We start from the raw sequence: 24,506 nt of genomic DNA, 5'->3' as shown, positions 1-24,506 counted from the left end.
AAATATGTATAGGTCAGAGATAGTGAATGAGAATCAAAATGAAACTAAGAGATTCTTATTCAATAGCATTCATTTGAATCATCCCTCGGGTATACCCATCTTCGTTCTGTAGAGCCAAAAGAGTAGCAAATCAATCTTGAATTTGTTGAAGTTGGGTTCATATATGAAGCACATTTAATTATTCATAGGAGGTAGTTGATCGTTAGATTTTTTGTGATCTTTGTTATCTTGATATTAAGTATTCTACTTAATAGTTTAAAAACACCAACAAAATGGTGACTTTGCCAGGAGTTGTACAACACATGTGTGAAATGTACTATAGTTTCTTTGGTCTTGTTGTGTACATGTGTATCAGATTATGTTTAAGTACTACTTGTGGATGTATTGGGCTTTTTTCAGTGACAAACCTTGAGAATTTTTTTTAAAAGGGAGATAGAGACAACCCCGGTATCATAGGTGTATAGTGACATACACAACTCATTTAAAGTGTCTTATTTGATAAGAAAGAGTTACAATCTTGGGTCCTTGGTGCTTGGTTCTTCTATATGTCATATATTTTTATATTATCATGTGTCTTTCCTTTGAAACCAGAAGTTATTTGTCTTTTCCCTTTGAAAAAGGTGGCGACTTAGTCAAGGTTTTGAAGCTAGTGCTTATTTCATAAGGAATCCTTTCAAATGGATGACAAAAGGAAAAATACAAGAGCCTATAGAAAAGCTAATCCCAATGTACCAATGTATACTAATTTACCTCAAGGTGGTAGGAAGAACTAGAATAAGAAAATGGCAGATCCAAATCCTACCTGGAAACCAAGAGGTAGTGTGTCAGTGAATTCTCAATACCAACCAATGGTAGGGAGAGAATATTCCTCACTCAGTGTTGAATCAAAAACCACACGAATCTTAGGAGGAATATTTAGTACCCCATTACAAGATGAAAGAGTCTATCAGGACAAGAATATGTCTCTAGTAGGAAATGCATCACCAAGGCTAGATCTCATAGCAGAGATGAACCATAGGTTAGGATATAAGAATGCTTTTAAAGATTCTTTCAATCCTAGGGTCGTTCCCTATATGGAAACTAATCTTATAGATCTGGATGATCGTGCTAATTTAGAAGCCACTTCTACAAATCCTAAGGAAGTGTGTTCAGAAATAGAAGTTTTGAAGAAATGGGTCGCAAAAGAGGAGGCTGAGTGTGTCTGTTTGGAGAAAGAAAGAGAGAAAGCCACCTTAAATGCCATTGTTGAAAGAGATAACCTGCTTAGAAGGATGGCTACACTGAAAGAACAAAACAAGAAGTTGGAAGAAAGGACCTCAGTCCTTCATGCTGATGTGTTTTGAGATATAGATACTTTAAGATCTAAGGTTCTAGAACAAGAAAAGCTCATGAGCCAAAGGCAAGAGCTTGTAATTTCTCAAGTCCAAGCTTACAAGCCTGTCCAAGTAGATCCTATAGAACCTAATGTGAAATCCATAGATAAAGGAAATGGAAAAGCTATAGGAATTCAGATAAATGAACCCCAAGATACATTAAGTAAATCTATAGATCCCCCTATGTCTAAACTAGACCTTGTCCAAGCAGATCATGTAGAACCTACTGTGAAACCCACAGATAAAGGAAATGGCAAAGCTATAGGAATTCAAATAAATGAACCCCAAGTTGCATTAAGTAAATTTGTAGATCCCGCTATGTCTAAACTAGACCTTGATCTAGAAAAGGCTACAAAAGAGAAAAAGGATCTGGCAAAAGAACTAGAGAAGGTTGAGAATAAAGCTCAAGCAGCAGAAACTAGGAGAAAGATTCAATTCATTAAGTCTAATTTTCTTTAGCTATCTATCCCAATTTGTCTACTCAAACTAAAACTTATGTGCCTACTTGTGGACTAGTTATATCTAGTCAGGCTATGTCTCAATCTGCCCTGGTCGCTTCATCCACTACTAGCATCCTAATTCCTACTATCCAAATACAACAATCTCAAGCCAATATTGCTCAAAATCAGGCCAATATAGAAATCACATAAAATTCTACTAGTTTTCAAAAGAAGCCTATATATATGAAAATTTTAAACAAATATCACTCATAGGAACTCCTGGTTTCCGCCATCCCATATCTTTTGATTTAAGAGATAAAGTTGTCAAGTTCTCAGGAAATAATGCTATCACTGGAGAGGAACACTTTAGAGTCTTTATAGACATCTTGAATGATTTTGAAGTTGAGCATGAAGATGTGGTGATGAAACTATTTGTGCATTCATTAATAGAAGATGTCAGGGACTGGTTTAGAAGATTGTCAGATGACTGTATTAGTTCTTGGAGTGATATGGAGAAATTGTTCAAAGAGAAATATGGTAACAATACTAACGTTGGTTTTATGTTGAATGATTTCAATAATATCAAAAAGAACCCTAATGAATCAACATTTTATTTCAATGTAAGATTCCAGAAAGGAATGTACAAGTTGTTTTAGGTTATGAGATTGAATGAAGATGTTTTTCTTACAACATATTTTAATACTTTTGATAGCAAGATGGCTTATCAGTTGAGGGATAAAGATCCTAAAACTTTGAGAGATGCTTATAAGGTTGTAGTACATATTAAAAATAATAGAAAAGCATCTAGTAAGCTTGGGAGGAGAGATGATCCAAAGTTATTCAATCCCAAGAATAAAAATAGAAAGGAAGTTGAAAAAACTCCTACATGTAAGAAACCTAAAGAAGCCACAATAGTTCAAGTGTTGGATATGTTGAAAAAGATGAATCCCATAGCTTTTAACACACAGAAACCTAATGTTGGTCAGAAAACCCTAGTGCATAACAATAATTTCAATAGAAAACCCAGAATGTAGAACTATCCTTGCACCACTCAATGGAAAGATGGTAAATCAATCCCTAACCAGGCCCAAAATGTAAAGGAAAAGGGTACTCCAGACCCTCTGCAAAGAAGCTCTATTAATATGAATGATGATGTACCATGGTGCATTATATGTTAATCACCTCACTCTTTAGATTATTGTGTGGTTTCTCAATCATTTGCCTCAGATCAAAATGTACAACATAAGGAAGAAGAAGAGAAAAGACATGATGATATAAGTTGCAATATGGTAAGTATGTATGATGATTTTATAGATTCTAATTTAGAAGAACTTGAAACTAACATTACCAGTTAGAGAGTTTCTTACCATTTACACCATTAGCAAGTGCTCTCAGATGATGAAGGTTATGATAAAGATAAGGTATGTGTTACATTTTCTAATGTTGGTCACATAAACTTGAGAATACCTTCTAAAGAGTAGATTGATAAGATCACTGCAGAAATGATTTCCCAAGTTCATAGTAATTACAATTTAAGAAATTGAACAGTCAATAATGATGTTGGGAAACCCTCTGGTATATTCATCAAGGATACTACACATAAGATGAAGGATGAAAATAAGAAGCTTAATATAGATATTCCTAAGATCAAAGACAGCAAGACTAAGAAGTGGGAACCCAAGAAGAAGGTTCAATTCCAAACAAATGAAACAGCAAAATCAATTGTGCAAGAAAAGAAATCAAGATCTAATATTGTCAAGCAAATAATAGTGCTTGTTGTTCCAAAGATTTCAACTCTAGTTATTCTTGTGAAACCCACTATATTTGAACCTATTGATAAGATATCTATGTTGTTCCAAATAATTGTAAAAGTGCCTTTATCTAAACCGTTTAAGATTGAAGAGCATAAGAGTAAAGCTTTGTCATGGTTGGGAGGAATAGGAAATAATAACAACATTGTAGAACAAAATGTCATTCAGAAAACCCCATTGGTAATAGAGGATAATGGTATTATATCTCAAATTCCCCAAAAAAAATTGGATGATTCATCAATAGCATATATAGAAGATATTGACCCATTCTTTCTCAGTTTGATTATAAATAGAAAAACCCTAAAAAATTGCATGATAGATTCAGGAGCCTCTAATACCATCATGCCCTTCAAAGTTATGGAAGCTTTATGTTTGAAAGTAGATACTAAGCAAGGTAGATGTAGAGGTATGGATGCTAGGGAAGTCTCGGTCATAGGTACTATCACTACTTTACCATTTAGGCTAGCTGCATACCTTGAGGTAGAATTGACCATGTCAGTCCTTGTAGTTGATATTACTCCACATTATGGAATGTTTCTCTCTAGAAAATGGAGTGTTACTATGGGAAGGAGCCTACAATGTGACCTAACTTATGCAAAATTTCACATAGGAGATAAGGCTATTAAAGTAGACAGAGAACCAAGGGTCGGCCACATTCTAGGTGAAGAAATTGACAAGGAATCCACTTGTTTCTTAGATATTGGTGTGAATGCTTTTAGAGCAGAATTGATTATCTAGGAGGTTGAGAAGTTTCTTGTTGTAATTGAGCATGAAGTTGAATGTTGTATGGATTCACCATTATTATGGACAATGTACTTTGATGGGACTAGTTCCAAAGAAGGTTCAGGGGCAGGGGTAGTTTTTGTATCTCCTGAGAAGAACACCTTTAGATATTCATTTACTCTAGAATTTTCTTGTACCAACAATATAGTAGAATATGAAGCCATGTTGTTAGGATTGAAAGTTTCCACTCATCATGGAATCAAGAGATTACATGTTATAGGTGATTCTGAACTAATTATTTCACAGATAAAGGAAACTTATACTTCAAAAAACAAAAGATTGAAGCAATGTAGAAATGTAGTTTCAGATCAGATAGAGTTTTTTGATGCATTTGGTATTTCATGGAGAGATAGAAATTAGAATAAAATGGTAGATTTACTAGAAAATGTAGCAATCAAACCTAAGGAAATATCATTTGTTGAAATCTCACAAATGGAAGTTCAAAATAGACCTTCAATGCCTGACAATATTGAAAACTGGCAAGTTTTTGAAGATGACAAGGATATTTTAAACTTCATGCTAAGTGAGGATAAATACCATGGTCAAGAAATGCATTGTAGTAATTTAATTGAAACCATTGATGGTAAGGAAACTATTTTTGGCTAAGAGATTATGTAGCTAAAAACCAACAAGGTACCCAAAGGTTTAGTGGTTTTGGAGAATATTTTTGATAATCAAGATAGAGTCAAACCAGGAACTAGGGACCCTAAGCCTCAAGAATTAGAAGAAGTAAATATTGGTACTGTTGAGGCTCCCAAGAAAGTTTATATTGGCTAAAATTTTCCTGCTGAAATCAGAAAAACATTGATGGATTTGTTGAGGAAGTACAGGCATGTATTTGCATGGTCATATGATGACCTTAAATCTTATAGGGAAGATCTTTTCCAACATGTCATACCACTAAAAGATAATGTAAAACCATTCAGATAGAAAAAAAGACTAGTAAATCCTACTTTAGCCCCTAAGATGCAAGAGGAATTGATGAAATTAAGGGATGGAGGGATAATTAAGCCAATTAGACACTCTACCTAGGTTTCAAATTTGGTACCTATCAAAAAGAAGAATGGAGACATAAGATTGTGTAGCCTTCAAAAATTTGAATATTGCATCCTTGAAGGATAATTATGGATTACCAAATATGGAAGCCATGTTGCAACAAGTAACTAGTTCTAAGCTAATGTCCATGATGGATGGGTTTTCGGGATACAATCAAGTTCTAGTAAAGGAGAGTGAACAATTTAAAATAGCTTTTACAACCCCATGGGGGACTTATGTATATGTAAGGATGCCATTTGGTTTGATTAATGTAGGTTCTACTTTTCAAAGAGCTATGGATGTAGCATTCCATTAGTATATTGATAAATTTATGGTGGTCTACCAAGATGACCTTACTGCATATTCCAAGAAATTTGGTGACCATTGCAACCATCTAGAAAAAAAAATTATCAAAGCTTTGGAATATGGGGTATCCTTAAACCCAAAGAAGTGTACATTTGGGGTAACTAAAGAAAAATTATTGGGACACATAGTATCAAAGGATGGTGTACAGATAAATCATAAAAGAGTGGCAGCCATTGATAAGGTGCCTAAGCCAAAAAAAAATGTGAAGGAAATACAATCTTTCTTTGGGCAAGTTAACTTTCTAAGGAGGTTTGTCACAAACTTTGCTAAAATTAGTAGACCTATTTCAAAAATGCTTAAGAAAGGAGCTACTATAAATTGGGAGGTTGAACCTTCACAATCCTTTCAGGATATCAAAGCTACCATAAAAAATTCCCTAGTCCTTATGACCCCAAATTACACGAAACCAATGCACATATTCTCTTTTGCATCCTTCCATACTGTAGCTGCAGTCTTGTTGCAGAAGAATGAAGAAGGATATGAGCAACCTATTCCTTTCTTCAATAAATCATTATAGCCTATTGAACTAAAGTATGAGATAAATGAGAAGCAAGCACATGCCATAGTGAAGGTTGTTAAGGCTTTTAGATGTTATTTAATAGGTTCTATTGTTATTGCATTTGTACCTAGTGTAGCTGTAAAGGACATATTTTCTCAACAAGAAGTATCAGGAAGAAGGTGCAGGTGGATCAACAAGATTCAAGAATTTAACATTGAAATACAAATAACAAAATTGGTAAGAGGTCAAGGATTAGCTAAGATTATGACTCGGTCTAATTTAGATGCTAATCAGATAAATGTAGTAGGAGATGGCCTAAGATCTTATTTATGTGATATGGATCATTGTGAGTGGTATGCCAATGTTATATATTACTTGCAACACATGGAGGTTTCTTCCCATTTAATTAAAAATGAAAAAAGAAGTACAAAGTTACAAGCCATCAGATACATTATTGTTAGGAACAATTTATGGTGGAGAAACTTTGAGGGAGCGCTACTAAAATGTGTTGATCAAGAGAAGGCAAAAGAGGTGTTGAATGAAATGCATGCTAGATTTTGTGGAGGGCATTATATGGCCAAGACCACTACATACAAGGTAATGAGAGCTAGATTCTGGTGGCCATCCCTTTTTAAAGATGCTCAGATCATGGTTAGGAAATGTGATGCCTGTCAAAGGTTTGCAAGAAAATTGAAATTCTCAAGTAATGCTCCATTAAAGCTAGTTGAGGTTCAACCACCATTTTTGCAATGGGGGATGGATTTTATAGGTGAGATCTCTCCTAAATCTAGCACTGGCTATTCATGGATTTTAGTTGCTACTGATTATTTCACAAAATGGGTAGAGACAATTCCAACAAGAAATGCAATTAGTAAGGTTGTAACTAATTTTCTTCTAAATAACATCATTTCAAGATTTGGTTGCCCATAGAAAATTGTGATAGATAATGCAATGTGTTTCAAATATTATGAGTTTATAAAATTTTGTGATAAATATGGAATAACAAGATCAGCATCTTCCCCTTATCATCCACAAGGAAATGGACAAGCTGAATCCACAAATAAAAGCTTGTTAAAAGTTATTAAGAGAACTATGGATGATAACAAGAAGGCTTGGGATTCCAAGTTGCAGTTAGCAATATGGGCTGACAAGGTGACTGTGAAGAAAGCTATTGGTGTAGCCCCATTTGATATTATATATGGAATTTAGGCAAGGATGCCTCAGAACAACCTATTAGGTTTATACAACAACATTCAAATGTATGATGAGGATATCATTGATGACATTCAAGAAAGGTTGGATGAATTGATTGGATTAACTGAGACCATGAAAGAGGCATCACTCAAGAATTAGAAGTTGCAACTATAGGTCAAAGCACTCTATGATAAAAGACAATGTGCAAGAAATTTGAAGCTGGAGATTTGGTCTTAATGTGGAATACCAGGATTGAGGATAAAGGAAAACATGGAAAATTTGATCCAATCTAGTTAGATCCCTATTTAATTGAATCTACATGGGGAGAGGACTCTTATATTCTCAAAGACCTATTAGGAAACATTCTTGAACTGCCAGTTCATGGACAGTTCTTGAAGAGGTATTTTTCCTAAAAATGCTTGTCTCTTCCATGAACAGTAGTCTAGGTTCCCTTGAACATTTTGTAAAATATTTGTGTCTTCTGTACAGCTCTTGTATATTTTCTATTCTATGTTTCTACTCTCTCAGAGTTCTCAAAAGTAAGAAGTTCAAGCTTGTGGTCTGCTTCTTCCAGGGATTCTGAGCCCTCATATGAATTATGCTTATTCATTGTCCCCAGACAGAGCCACTATTGGCTTGGTTTTTCACCATTCATGTTTTTTTGCAATCAGCACTAAATAACCCCAAATGTGTGTTTTAAAAATCTTGAAATTAGGTCAAAATCCTGGGTAAAATTCATGGAAAACCCTAAAGCCTTTATTTTATTTTGCCCTAACCATTCAAAAAATTTTAAAATAATATTACAAGCAAAATTTAGGCGGGATAAACTTACCCTAAAGTTTTATTGTACAAGGATTAATTTATTAATTTCCATGATAAACCTTTGCTAACCTTGCCTTTAATCATAATTATTATTTTAAATGTTTTATTTAAACATTTTAACTGCAGTGGCCTTTTTGATTGACTGTCGATCTTAGTGAGATTGACGGATGGCGTATCCCGCTAAAAGAAAATGAAAGTTCTTTAAGTAAAGCAGGCAAGCGCCTTTGCACCACATAGCCCTTGCCGATGATGGAATTTTAGTGTACCACAAAGTCCATAGTTTGCCAAAATCTGTAAGATCTTTTTGCAAAGTTGTTAGTACCTATCAGTGCATGTTCTAATTTCCTGCGATGTTATTAGTTGGCTCATTTAATGTAGTTGTTGCTTTGCACTCAATCGTGATACACCATTGATCTTGGTAAGATCGACGGATGGCGCTTATGCGCTATGAGAAAATGCATGACAGTTACATAATGCAGGGAAGCGCATATGCACCATGTGGAATATGGTGATGTCGTGGACCCATTTTTTCAAAATACAATCACGAGGGTTTTTCTATGGCAGTTGTCAGATGAGCTAGAGCATAAAGGAAATATTTCATTGGTTGGTTCGACTGACTGGATCCTAAAGGAAAAATATTTTGATACATTGTCGATCTTAGTGAGATCGATGGAGAGTGCTTCACCACTTCATGAAAATACGAGGAGTTTAACTAAAGCGGGGAAGCATCATTCTGCCATGTGGCAAGGTGGGCCAGGTTGTAATGGAAGCTATTGATTCATGCCAAGATGTAAAGCTTTAATGAATTGGAGCACATTCATTACTGAAAGATGACATGTATATGCCAAGCTGGAAATAATGATGTCATGGGCGCAGAAATTTTAAGAGCTAGTATTGCAGTTTGTACCAATATCAGACTTGTTAGGACATGTTTGATTTTCTAGTGATATCATTGGTCAAAATAAGATAGTGGGCTCCTTTTAATTTATGATGCAGGAGCATCCAGAGGTATAAGGGCAATCTTGTGTCACCCAAAAAAATGTACTTAGACTTAGTTTCTGTTTCATGTCTTTACATTTTTGGATACCCATTTGGCTCAAATAAAGGTTCCAACTCTCATAGTTCAACTATCAGTGCGTTTGAAAATCTCAAAAAAATAGGAGCATGTATTTGGGCCATCATTTCGGTAAACTAGAAGGTGTGAATTGTCCAAATGAATGTAATCATGATTTAGACCATTCCAGAAAAAGAATCAGGTCAATAGGCCCCACGGTTTGAAAGTTATTGCAATTTTTTGGGTTTTGGAGACCTCCTAAGAATGCTTCAAAGTCAGGTTTGGGGCATTAAATGACCTCAAAAAGGGTCAAAAAATGGGGGATGAGTGAACTTGGTCCATAGAGCTATAGAGCGCTTCGAGAGCTTTCCAAAAATGTAAACGGTTCGTCAATCGGAGCTACAGTTCAAAAGTTATGCCTCCCGGAAGTTCGGTTACCATTTCTGGATTCTTCTAGATTTGCACAGACTTCTAACGCAGCTTCTGGAACCTTCTATTTCATCGGTGGATGCCTACTAGCACTTTCTAGAATTTACTCCTAGTCCTTAACCCTCCGAGGTCTATTTAAGGATATTTCTAGCATTGTAAAAGGCAGTTCGGAGTGGAGTTTGAGAGGAGGTGCTAAAAGGAGAAATATTCTCCAAATTTATGCTATTGTAAGCCCTTAGGGCATGTTTTGAAGTTTATTTTCTCTATACTATTTGTACTAGCTTATTTTCTCAATTAATATAATTTTCCCTTTCTATTGGTTCCATTCTGTTCTTGGGTTGTGTCCCCATCAAGTGGTATCAGAGAGGATTTTCCTGAATGTGTAGACAGAGCACCGACTATGAGGCAGTTTGCACCAGGACTGTGTGGTTGTGGGTTCAAGTTAGAAGATGCCTCCATGAAGAGAGCATGGCGGAAGGGCCAGAGCTATTGATCCTGAGGAGGTTAGAGCTCTCCAAAGGTAGGTACAAGCATTGCAAGAGGAGCTTCGTAGAGGAGCAAATGTTGCCGCAGGTGACAATAGTGAGGATGACAATGAAGAGAAAGTAATGGGACCAGAAGAGGAAGTTGACAGGGAAGTTCTGAATCCTGTAGAGGAAAGACTTTTTACGGCCATTACTAAGTTTGGGAAAAGACCTACAATTAAAGTGGGTATATTTTTAGGAAATCTGAAACCAGATGAGTTGATCGATTGGATCAATGAACTGGAAGAATACTTTGAGTATGAGGATATAAGGGACCCAGATAGGGTTAAGTTTGCAAAGGCCAAACTGAAAGGCCATGCCAAAATTTGGTGGCAAGAGGTTCAACTGGAAAGACTTAGAAGAGGAAAGGAGAAGATCACAAGATGGGATCGCATGGTGGACAAATTGAAGAAGCAGTTCATTCCTGTGGACTACGAGCTTGATCTGTTTAAGAAGATGCATGGGTTAAAGCAAGTTGGAAGATCAGTCCAAGAATATATAGAGGAGTTTTACCAACTCTTGATTAGAGTGGGGCATGCAGAAGAAAATAAGGAGAAGGTTGCTCATTATATCAGTGGGTTGCGACCTAGCATCTAGGAGGAATTAAGTCTGGTAAGAATGACCAGCGTTGAAGAGGCATACCAGTTTGCCCTACGAGTCGAAGAGAAGCTGAATAAAAGGTTTGAAGGAAGACAAAGAGGGTGCGGTCAAGGAGGAACGGGAAGCGGCAATGAAACCCAAAAGAAAAATGAAGATGTGGATACTAGCATAAACTAGAGGAATGATGGTTTCAACCGCTCCCATGATCAAGACTTTGGAAATCAAAGAGGAAGAGGTAGAGGACATGGACAAGGAAGAGGAGGCTTCTGTGGTACCTGTTTCCATTGCAATGAAGAAGTTCATCGTTCCTTTGAATGCCCTCAATGACAAGGAAGGATAGATAGGAGAGCTGAGGGCCAAGCTAGGGTTGCTCATGTGGATGAGGATGCACAATCATCACATTCAAATGATGCATAAAGAGGAGAGACCTTGGTAAATGAAAGAGTCCTACTAAGTGGTTAGAATGAACCAGGAAAACAAAGGAGTTTGTTTCGTACCAGATGCAAGTGTGAGGATAAATGTTGTGACGTGATCATTGATGGTGGTAGCACTGATAACCTGGTATCAGAAGAGATGGTCTCTAAGCTAAAGCTCAAAAGGGAGAAACATCCCCAACCCTATCGGATTTCTTGGGTAAAAGATGATCATAAGGTCCTGGTAAGTGAACAATGTTTAGTAAAATTCAAAATTGGGAGTTACCATGATGAAGTTCTCTGTGATGTTATTTCGATGGATGTTTTCCATCTATTGTTGGGTAGACCATGGTAGTTTGATAGACATGCAATACATGATGGACATGCAAACACATACTCTCTGAAAAAAGATGGAGTTCACCACAAATTGAAGCCCATGAAAAAGGAAGGTGAAAAGGTATGTAGCAGTGTTAGGATTTGTCTTGTCGATAGAAGCAAGTTTTTAGATGGCATGAAACATCAGCATATCTGCTATGCTTTGATTCCTAGGAAAGATAAAGAAGGTAGTAGTGAAATACCATTTGAAGTTTCAAATTTACTAGGGGAATTTGGAGATATTATCTCTGATAATATTCCAGATGGATTGCCACCAGTAAGGCAAATCAGTCATCAGATAGATCTGATTCCAGGAGCTAGTTTTCCTAACAAGGCTACTCACAGGATGACTCCTACTGAAATAGAGGAGCTAAATAGACAGTTTTAAGAGTTGTTGAGGAAGGGCTTGATTTGAGAGAGCCTGAGTCCATGTGCAGTACCTACAGTACTTGCACCAAAGAAGGATGGAGAGTGGAGGATGTGTACAGATTCTCGAGCTATAAATAGGATAACCATCAAGTACCGATTTTCTTTACCAAGGATGGATGATCTTATGGACTACTTGAGTGGAGCTCAGTACTTCACAAAGATAGATCTGAAGAGTGGCTATCATCAGATACGGTTTCGAGAAGGAGATGAGTGGAAAATAGCCTTCAAGACCAAGGAGGGTCTTTATGAGTGGTTAGTCATGCCCTTTGGATTGACGAACGCCCCAAGCACCTTCATGCGGCTCATGAATGAGGTACTTAAGAAGTTCTTGGGAAAATTTGTTATTGTCTATTTGGATGATATTTTAATTTTCAGCAAGACTTTGGAAGAACATTTACTGCATATTCATAGTGTCCTTGAAAGGATAAGGGAAGAGAAACTGTTAATTAATCTAAAGAAGTGTGTCTTTGCAAAAAGGGAGTTAGTCTATTTGGGGTTTGTTATATCACCTGAAGGTCTCAAAATGGATCCAGAGAAGGTAAAAGCCATCTTGGAATGGCCTACTCCAAGGACTGCTACTGAGGTAAGATCATTTCATGGTCTGGTTAGTTTTTACAAGAAGTTTATTAAGAATTTCAGTGGCATATGTGCACCCCTAACTGATACAATAAGAGGGGATAGAAAAGAGTTCAAATGGACTGCAGTAGCTACGAGAAGTTTTGAATTGCTGAAGAAGAAGGTGATAGAACAGCCTGTGTTGGCACTTCCAGATTTTAGAAAAGTGTTCTAGGTGGATTGTGATGCTAGTGGCAGCACTATTGGGGTTGTATTAAGCCATTAAGGTAAGCTTATTGCATATTTTAGTGAAATATTGAATGATGCAAAGAAGAAGTATTCTGTTTATGATCAAGAGTTCTATGCAATAGTTCAGGCCTTAAAGAAATGGAGGCATTATTTATTGCCAAAGGAATTTGTTTTGTATACTGATCATCAGGCATTACAGTACCTAAATAGCCAAGGTAAATTGAATCAGAGGCATATGAAGTGGGTAGAATTATTGCAGAGTTATACATTTGTGTTGAAGCATAGAAGTGGAAAATCTAACAGGGTTGCAGATGCACTAAGTAGGAGACAGTTGTTGCTTACAACAATGCAGGTTGAAGTAGTTGGGTTTGGTGAACTCAAGAATTTGTACCCTGAGGATCCTAATTTTGCTGAAGCATGGAAAGCTTGTAAAGAACCTGTTGTTGTAGATAGAACCAAGTGGTTAGACTATTTGATTCAGGATGGCATGTTGTTCAAAGGTAGTCAATTGTGCATTCCAAGGAGTTCCATGAGGGAAAATCTGATTAAGGAGAAACACAGTGGAGGGATGGCAGGACATTTTGGTCGGGATAAGACCATTGCCATTCTTAGAGAACATTATTTTTGGCCTCAAATTACACAGGATGTGAAGAAGTTTGTACAGAGTTGCAAGGTTTGTCAAGTTGCCAAGGGGTTTAGTCAAAATACTGGCCTATATCAGCCATTGCCTATTCCATCAAGGCCATGGGAGGACATAAGTATGGATTTTGTTCTTGGATTGCCAAGGACACAAAGGGGTAATGACTCAGTATTCGTGGTGGTTGATAGGTTCTCCAAAATGGCACATTTCATTCCATGCCACAAAACTCATGATGCTATCCATATTGCAGACTTGTTTTTCAAAGAGGTGGTAAGACTACATGGTCTTCCAAGGAGTATAGTTTCTGACAGAATACTAAATTTGTGGGGTATTTCTGGAGGACATTGTGGAAGAAGTTGAGAACGGACTTGAAATTCAGTTCCACACATCACCCACAGACTGATGGTCAAACAGAAGTGGTAAATAGAAGTCTGGGCAATTTTTTGAGATGTTTAGTTGGAGATAAGCCCAAGGGATGGAATTTGATTCTACCACAGGCAGAGTTTTCTTATAATAACTCTGTAAATAGGAGTACTGGAAAATCACCATTCCAAATTGTATATGGGAATAGCCCAAGGACTACACCAGAATTGAGGAAGATAGAACAAGGGGAGAGGACAAGTGCTGAAGCTGAGGAATTTTTTGAACATATCAAGCGTCTACATGAGGAGGTTCAGGCACACATAACCAAGATGAATCAAGAGTATAAAGCTAGGGCTGATCAAAGGAGAAGACATAAGGAATTCCAAGTAGGAGATTTAGTCATGGTACACTTACGAAAAGAAAGATTTCTAGCAGGTACTTACAACAAGCTGAAAATGAAGAAATTTGGCCCTGCAAAATTTTGAAGAAACATGACTCAAGAAATGCATATGAAGTGGAGCTGCCAGATGTTATTCAGATTTCTCCCATTTTCAACATTGAAAATTTAACAGAGTATCATGATGATGGTGCAGATGAGGAGTTGGTGTTAGAGCCATGTCCAATTCCTGCTTCTAAGAAGGAGGAGATAGAAGACATTCTAGATCATCGTGTGGGTAGGAGTACCAGAAACAGGCAGTATGAAGAGTATTTGGTCAAATGGAAAGGACGACCAATCGAGGACTCAACTTGGATTTTAGCAACTGAGGTTTCCCATTTGGGATTTCCTCTACCATCCATAAAGTGACAGGGTCACTTTTCAATCTACCCTGGGTGTCTGATGCAGGAGCATCTAGAGGTATAAGGGCAATCCTGTGTCACCCAAAAAAGTGTACGTAGACTTAGTTTCTGTTTCATGTCTTTACATTTTTGGATACCCATTTGGCTCAAATAAAGGTTCCAACTCTCATAGTTCAACTATCAGTGCGTTTGAAAATCTCAAAAAAATAGGAGCATGTATTTGGGCCATCATTTCGGTAAACTAGAAGGTGTGAATTGTCCAGATGAATGTAATCATGATTTAGAGCATTCCAGAAAAAGAATCAGGTCAATAGGCCCCACGGTTTGAAAGTTATTACAGTTTTTTGGGTTTTGGAGACCTCCTAAGAATGCTTCAAAGTCAGGTTTGGGGCATTAAATGACCTCAAAAAGGGTCAAAAAATGGGGGACGAGTGAACCTGGTCCATAGAGCTATAGAGCGCTTCAAGAGCTTTCCAAAAATGTAAACGGTTCATCAATCGGAGCTACAGTTCAAAAGTTATGCCTCCCGGAAGTTTGGTTACCGTTTCTGGATTCTTCTAGATTTGCACCGACTTCTAATGCAGCTTCCAGAACCTTCTATTTTGTCGGTGGATGCCTACTAGCACTTTCTAGAATGTACTCCTAGTCCTTAACCCTCCGGGGTCTATTTAAGGAGATTTCTGGCATTGTAAAAGGCAGTTCGGAGTGGAGTTTGAGAGGAGGTGCTAAAAGGAGAAATATTCTCCAAATTTATGCTATTGTAAGCCCTTAGGGCATGTTTTGAATTTTATTTTCTCTGTACTATTATTACTAGCTTATTTTCTTAGTTAATATAATTTTCCCTTTCTATTGGTTCCTTCTGTTTTTGGGTTGTGTCCCCATCAATTTCATATCTTTAGGTCATCAATCTTAGAAGATCAACGACGAGCGATTCACTACATTCAAAAGATGTAGGGGATTTAACCAAAGTGGGGAAACACCTACTTGATGGGTGGCATAATATGCAAAATTTTAAAATTATTTTCCTATTTTCAAATGTGACCATCTGATGCTGTGAGATCGATGAGTGAGATCCAAATCTGGAGCGCAACATGAAAACTAATGGCTAAAGGATATTAATTTTCTCAGATTTCCTTGGTGCGACCTTAATGTTGTGATATAACCTAAAAATTCACCATTATTGAATCACAAAATCATAAAGTTTTTAGAGTGTGAATATCTCCAGAGCTAGGGCATCAAATTCCTCAAGGGTTTTCAATAATTTTTAGAGGTATTCACTGAGAAAATTCAGCAGGAGAGAACGGGTAAGTAGTTTGAAACCTCTGAGAATTGAATAATTCTAATTGTGCTAAGCCTAGATTTAAAATGCCTCCCCGAAAGGAATTTTTTGGCCAGAAGGACTACCTCAAAAGGGTTGTTCATGATTATTTTTTCAAACAATTACCTTTTTCTATAAAAGAAATAACAAAGGGAAGAGAACTCATTCCAAAGAACCCTAGGTTGATTGTAGGCGAGGATTTTTATGACAGGGGCAATTGGGTAAAAGATGCTCAGGTTTCAATGGGGGGTCTAGAGTTGTTCAAGAAATCTTTTTCAATGCATAATTTGGATACCCCTTTGAGTAATGTATGGGAGTTTGACATTAGTAAATTGGTTATTCCCGAGGTTTTTTTTATAGTGACCTACTAGCTGATATGGCCAAGAAATACGACCCTATTACCAGAATTGTGAAGAACCATGTTAGGGATAATCTTTTTAGGGTTTCATCTAATTTAATTAGAGAGGTCTTTAAGCTCAACCCTAACCAGTCAATCCATGAGAAAATAGACATGGATGAATTCCATGCAAGATATGATCCTCAGAGTGTATATTTAAGGGCAGGGCCATTACAGCAACACATTATCAAGATCGGGTCATTACCTCTGGTCACACCAAGCACCCCTAAACCTCTAATGAAAAAGTACTTCAATCCTAGGGTGTAGGACTTATATTTTACTCTCTGCAGGATATTTGGGATAGATGAGCAAGAACACATCTCAAGTTCTATTGTTCTTATCATGGCTCAGACCTTGCAATTTGGAATGAGTTCTATTCTGGATTTTGCCACCTATTTAGCTGAAGAAATTCACAATGGTTTGATTGGAATTGCTCAAGGAAAATTAAATAGGCCTTTCTGCTAGTATTCTCTTTTGATGTATATGTCTATATAAAGGAGTGGCTTTCTTTTCTAAGGTCTTAAAGCTGGAATTGGAAAGGGATGGAGAGAAACTCCCAGTGCAATTATGGAATGCTGACATGACTTGGGAAGTCACGGATGCTAGTTATGTCAGATTTGATAGGTACTTTTCTTCAAGGCTCAGATTGCTTCTAAATGGAGATAGCCCTAGAATTCCACAGCCTCTGCTAGAATTGGTAAGTTAGTCATAAATGGGGAGATATAATCCCATACCCTATTTCTACTATCATCAGAGTCTATGGTTTCTTGGGAAGACCCCATGTATTGCCTTTCCATGTGCCATTGAAAATAGTGATTGCAGAATTATTATGGAAGCTTGGAACAATAGAAGAAAGGGATATATTGGGCAAAGGTAAAGGCACTTTCTTCCCTATTGTGACTGTAGCACATGATTTTGTTTTTGTCAAGAAAGGATGGAGAAATTTGAGTTTATTTTTGGATAGATATTATAACATGGCCCAATCCCATTCTAGATACATTGATCCAGAGGGATTTTATGACTTTCTTAGAGAAAGAACTAAAGCAAAAGCTATCACACAAAATGTGTACTTCCCAAAAGATATTATTAGAAATACTCCTTCATTACAAGAAAAAGAGGTTAGGAAGGAGAAATGGATAGTGTTCAGTAAAGTTTTAGAATTCATTAATGCTTTCAAGCCAAATTACAATCCCTTAGTAGATAAAAACTATTGGGGGGGCAAAATGGACACATTGATGAATAATTTTGCTATAATAATGTAAGCTTTAAATGAAGAAAAGAGAAATTTGATCAAAGCATATCCTCATAGGTCTACAGAGGTAGTGAAAAGGATAAATAGAAGAATGATGGTTACTCCAGCACAGTATACATTACAAAGGAGGGCTAGATATATTGTTGCTTAGAATATAGAGAACATTCCCCCTCATAAGAGATCAAGATCAGAGAATCCATCTGATAAAAGCACCCCAAAGAGACAGAGACTAGAGTTGGGATTCTCTTCTTAGGAAAAAGAATATTCACCATCCCAAACCCCACTCAGAATAGATGATGAAGAATCTCTGAGGGAGAAATTGAGACAGATTGGAGGAGAGGGAGACATAATTGTCACTACTGATGATATAGAAAGAGGGGTACCTGAGGAGCCTCTTATGCCATCTTTTGACCTCATTATTGCTGATTACAGAGGTAAGGAAATTGATCCTATTATTTGTCAAGCCTCTCAGAAGGTCATAGAGGATGAGGACTTTGTTAAATCTAGGGCTTTTGCACAATTTTTGTGGAGAAAAAATATAGGTAATTTTGAGGAGAAATGTAAAGAAATAAAAATAAAGCAGCCAAATAAATCAGATTATGATATTGAGAGAGAGGTACAGGCTGAATTTTTTGAGGATTTTACCCAATTGACACCTGAGGCTGGAAGAAATATGGTTAGAGAATCAGGAGTTTTAATTTTTCCTGAGTGGGACATAGCTAATGCTATGATTTTTTATTCTATTATAAAAGAGAAAGATGTACAGTATAAAATAGAGGAAGAAATTCTGCAAGCACATAGAGGGGTGAAATTTAGTACTGATCATCAAGCCCTAATATTTGGTCTATTAAGAAAAGAAATAAGTGTTGAGATAATGGGTGTTGCACACATTGCATAATATTGTTATTTTATTATTTTATTTTATTATGTAATGTTGTGCCTAAATGGACGTGCAACATGTAAAGATTCCCATGGAATATTCTTGATGAGTTGTATTGTAACATTGTGATAATATTTTATGTAATTATTTAATATTAGGGAAAAGAATTAAATGCCCAATATTAAATGTAGGGTCAGCAGGTTAGGTAGCACATGGTTTTAGCACATGGTTTATGTAATACCACTTAGTGGTTTTGTGGGACTTGCTACTATATAAGCAGCCACAAGGGTAGTTGTTGTATAGTGAGAAAGAGTGACAAGGAGAAGACAAAAGGCAAGAGTCGAGCGGGACAAGGCTTGACAGGTTAGCCAAGGGAGCATTTGTGAAGGTTGAAAGCATGGCATGGGATGTGTGGATTCATGCTTGTTCACATAGTTTGCTCGGTTGTGGCTATGGCCATGAAGGCTTCCATGGTTGTATGGCAATGGTATTTTTTGCTGAATAATACATGGTGATGGATGCTTTTGGAGGCTGAGTTTTTCTCTCAATGAGGGTTTCCCAGGGTATATCTTGTGTCACATTTTTTGGGTATGTCATCTATTCTCTTGCATGTGGATTTTAATTTCGTGTTTATTTTAGATCTATTATGGGTTATGTGGAAACGGTTATATTCTTTATTGCCAAGTTTCCTTACAAGTGGTATTAGAGCTATGGTTTTATTATTGTAACCCTAGATTGAATCCATGGGAATGCATGAGAGGATAAAAGAAAGGGCAAGATATATGAATGATTTATTGTAGATCTGAGGGTTTTGGGTTTGTTGTTATGATGGGATGTTAAAAGATTTGGGCATGTGAAATTGATGGACAAAAGAGTTTTTCGGATGTTTCATTTAAAATGAGGGTTTTGGGGGGTAGCTTGCAGAAATGACCTCTTGGGTAAAAACAGACCTCACCATTGGATCCGGGTCAACATTTCCATAAATTTTGATATATAATATGCCCTAGTTTGGCCATGTTCAGAGGAAATGAAAGAGTTTTTTGGTTTCAGCCCATGATGGCCGTCAAATTTAATCCCGTCAGAATTTTCGTCACTGAAAAAATAAAAAATGAAAAATCGTACTGAAAATGGTAAAAAGACTGTCTTAGTAAAATGGCCATAACTTTCTCTCAGAATATTGGATTTCAGAGTTCTTACAGGCGTTGGAAAGCTAATTCAGAGCACTACAACATGGTGTAGGTTTGGTTCTATAATTTTGAAATTTTTTCAGGTTTTAAGAGCCCTAAAGTCAGATGTTGTTTATTTTGAGCACGGATTAGGGCATAACTTGGGCATATGGAGTCAGATTTTGGACTTCGAGTAGTCAACGGAAAGCTCTTGGAGAGCTCTACACATTAGTTCAGATTTGGTGCAAGTTTGGCATGATTTATTTGTTGATATATTGATCTGAACAGTTTATAAGTATATTTTGACTATGATAACATTGTGAGTTTATGGCATTGGAAATTTAAGATTTGATGTCATTGTATACTCAGTTCATATTTTAGATTGGTCTCATGATGATATGGTTATCAATGTTTGATTTGGATATGCATGATGACTTGTTGGGTCTACAAGTTGTGCAGTGTTGTAAGCGGTCTATACTTACAGGTTGCATTTATAGCTTGGTTATGGGTTGTCTTTGCCCATTGATCTTTCATTATCGATGCATATTCAGATTGGTGGCTTGGATTTGGGTTGTCTATGCCCTAAGTCACATGATTTTTTTTTCATGTAGAAGGGATGAGATGTTGTTACCAAGTATAGTCATGGCAGAGGATTGTGGTTGACTATGCTGACAGGTTGGACATATTGAGATCCAGATGCTCGGTTCATGGATGTGATCATGGTGTCATGGATTTTGGCATGACATGATTGGTTATACAGGTACATCCTTGATGTTCATTAGCTTGGATTTCTGATTTGGTTATGGTGGTATATCTTCTTGGTAGAGTATTATGGTTATTTAATTTCTTTTGAGGAGCTCATGATGTGCACTTTGAGTTCTTTGATGGTTTGATGCCTTGGTTGATTCTCATGGTTAGACGATGGGTTTTTTCATCATGATATCATGGATAGCTTGGATACACGGTTTAGTGGGAGCTTGTGACAGTGATGGGGTGATAGTGCAGGATTAGTTCCTAGTTTGGTTTGTATCTTCTTGGTTTGGAGAGGATGGATTTTATGATGCCATAGGTGACTTGGTACCATAGTTGAGTGGGAGTTGTTGGCATTGATATATTGATTGAGTGTTTGCAGATGTTGGAGGTTTGTCTTAGATCCTGTTGCTGCAGAAGCGTCTTTGACATTTGCATGGTGCACTTGTTATCTTCATGGTGTTTGAAGATGGTTAGATCTTGAGGACTCATGGAGTTCTTGGTTATCTTCATGGTATGTGGAGATGGTTCTTCCTAGTATGTGGAGATGGTTTTCTTCATGGTGTGTGGAGATGGTTGCATCTTGAGGACTCACAGGGTTCTTGGAAAAGGTGTGGTTTATACTTTTATTTGGCATGTTATCCTTGGTGTGAGGATGGTTTCAATATTATGTCATGGTATACTCTTGATACGCGTTTAGAGTTGTGACATATTATAGTATGTTCATGTGGAGCATGTTATCTCTTTAGTTGAGATGGTAAGATCATGTTGTCATGTTTATGTTCCTGAGGCCATGGTTGGAACTTTGACATTGATCTTGGTTTAGTTTTTTGGTATTGAGTACACTAATCATAAGCTGGATACTTCATGATATTGCTATGTTGCATTTGGAGTTGGCATGGATTGATTGGTTACAGGTGCTCATGGATACTTAGAGATGGTGGTGACGCTGATTTCTCTTAGATTAGAGAAGTATTTGTTGGGACGGTTGATGGTTTCAGCAGGAAGTCCGAGGGGCAGTCACCTGATATGGACTTGAGAGGAGATTGTTCTTAGATGAGTCTTGGTTGGAGACTTGGGTGTCTTGACGAGCATTCTCATTCCCCACTCTTGGTCTACTCGGCAGTTTGCTACTTGAGAGGTATAGCCCATTTTTTCTCTCAGTTGCATTATATTTATGCTTGTCTTTCATGGATATGGATCTTGAGCTATGGTACATGAGTTAGTTCTGGAGGGTTCATTTGAGAGATGGTTTAGCATTGGTTATCTCTATGTGCATATGTTGTTATGCTGGTTGAGTTTGGGAGATGGTATTATATTGGGCATATTCCTTGATTTAGGAATGGTTGTTTATTGAGTTTGGTCTTCTTGTGAGAGGCTTATATCCATGATGAGTTATATGATATGGTTTGGGTGTTGTTGAGGCTTCTTGTTTGGGGTTTTATGGAGGAGATCATACTTGCACAGTTTACATCTAGAGGTGTGTGTAGAAGGACATGATACAGGTTATGATTTGCATGGTTTCTCCGGTCTTGGTTATCTTCTTGATGTTCAATTTTGCCTACATTGGATTTGAGATTGGTTGGAGATTGTGATAACTGGTTTGTGCTCATGCATGTCATGTGAGAGATGACATGGTTATTTCTTTATCTCTTTCCTCTGTTGGTTGTGGTGAACTTGGGAGAGCATTGGAGACTTGTTATGAGAGTTATTCTTGCAAAATATTGGATTATGTATTGTGGATGTCCTTGATACTACATGGATTCACTTCTTTGAGATGTGTTGAGTGGATTGGTTATAGATTTGACATTATCTTTTGCAGTGGGAGCTTCTTGGTATATATGTGGCAGGTATTGCTCTTGAGGCTTGTGATTGCAGGTTACAGATTGGATATGTCGGTGATATGAGATTCACTTGTTATACCTTTGAGGTATGGATAGTTGGATGGGTTTGGCACTTTGTTGTGGGTGCTATTTCAGCTATGGATATTTTGACAACTACGGATAGATGTGATTACCTTTGGATCAGGTTATTTGTGCTTGGAATTTTAGTTGGTACAGGATTTTATGATCTTCTAATGTGACAGGTTGGGTGGTTTTCTCTTTGGATGGCTTCTATGTATGTCCAGTGGTAGTGGCATAATAGGAGGTGAGATCATTCATGTTTGAGATGCTGGATGCTTTGATTTTTGCTGCGGGTACCAGGATGGAGCACTTGGGGTATTTTGATCCATGATGGTGGATGTGCTGGGAGGGATTGTTCCCTTGTTCATTTATGTGGCTACGGATTGACCCTATGCAATGTATACAACAAGTGGGAGATTGTTGAGATAATGGGTGTTGCACACATTGCATAATATTGTTATTTTATTATTTTATTTTATTATGTAATGTTGTGCCTAAATGGACGTGCAACATGTAAAGATTCCCATGGAATATTCTTGATGAGTTGTATTGTAACATTGTGATAATATTTTATGTAATTATTTAATATTAGGGAAAAGAATTAAATGCCCAATATTCAATGTAGGGTCAGCAGGTTAGGTAGCACATGGTTTTAGCACATGGTTTATGTAATACCACTTAGTGGTTTTGTGGGACTTGCTACTATATAAGCAGCCACAAGGGTAGTTGTTGTATAGTGAGAAAGAGTGACAAGGAGAAGACAAAAGGCAAGAGTCGAGCGGGACAAGGCTTGACAGGTTAGCCAAGGGAGCATTTGTGAAGGTTGAAAGCATGGCATGGGATGTGTGGATTCATGCTTGTTCACATAGTTTGCTCGGTTGTGGCTATGGCCATGAAGGCTTCCATGGTTGTATGGCAATGGTATTTTTTGCTGAATAATACATGGTGATGGATGCTTTTGGAGGCTGAGTTTTTCTCTCAATGAGGGTTTCCCAGGGTATATCTTGTGTCACATTTTTTGGGTATGTCATCTATTCTCTTGCATGTGGATTTTAATTTTGTGTTTATTTTAGATCTATTATGGGTTATGTGGAAACGGTTATATTCTTTATTGCCAAGTTTCCTTACAATAAGACCAAAGTGCAAGAGATTTCAACTATTGAACATATTGGTACTCTTATAGTATACAAAGCTAATGAAATACACAGTGGGGATGTCACTAAGATGGCTCAAGAGATGTTATCCTTTGGGAGTATGGTAGCGGATAAGGAGAAGGATAATTTCATATAACTTAATGCTAAATTTGAAGAGATACTCAAGGCATATGAGGAGAGAGGAAACAGAATACAGTTATTAGAAAATCAAGTATCCCAAATGGACAAACAACTAGGAAAAAGAAAAATTATGGAGTCCAGTAGACCAAGAATAATATACCCTCCTCGCCCCCAATTGAGCCATTCAAATCCACCCTATTGTGGAACTACCAGACACCCCATAGAGGCTAGAGTTTTATACTACAGAAGAATTTGATAAAGAGAAGAACAAATTATATGAATTGCAGATTGAATTAAATAATTAGTATGAAGAAAAACTCAGGCAAACAATTTTGTATTTGGTAGATAGGATTGAATGGCAAGCATTTTATGACCATTTGGCAAGAATTCAAGATATATGGGATGAAATAAAGAAAGATGGAGACAATTTAAAACCCATTGTGCAGAAATGGAATGAAAGAAATGAAGATATTACCGCTATGTGTATTTCTGTTATCCAGTTACCTTGCCATCAAATAGAAAAGATTTTTGATATACTTAGCAATTTGAAGGACTTTGATGAGAAAAGGATTCCTGTGCAAATGAGAATAACAATTTGTTTTTCCAAATACATGACAAAGAGATTTGACCTTTTTCCCAATGCTCTTAAAAAGGTTGATAGAATAAAAGAAAAGGATGAGTGGGGAAAGGAATTAGATGAAATATTGTGCCATAGAATGAATAATGTTATAAATGAAAAAGGGCATATATTATGGGCAATGAACAATGAAGAACTGGTCAAAGTGCGACTATTTTATAATGTTATTAGAAAAG

This window comes from Cupressus sempervirens, chromosome 7 (genome assembly GCF_028749045.1).
Source record: "Cupressus sempervirens isolate cs-2001-9-10 chromosome 7, ASM2874904v1, whole genome shotgun sequence".
NCBI lineage: Eukaryota > Viridiplantae > Streptophyta > Pinopsida > Cupressales > Cupressaceae > Cupressus > Cupressus sempervirens.
The sequence above is the reverse complement of the archived record's forward strand: the minus strand, read 5'-3'. Positions refer to the sequence as shown.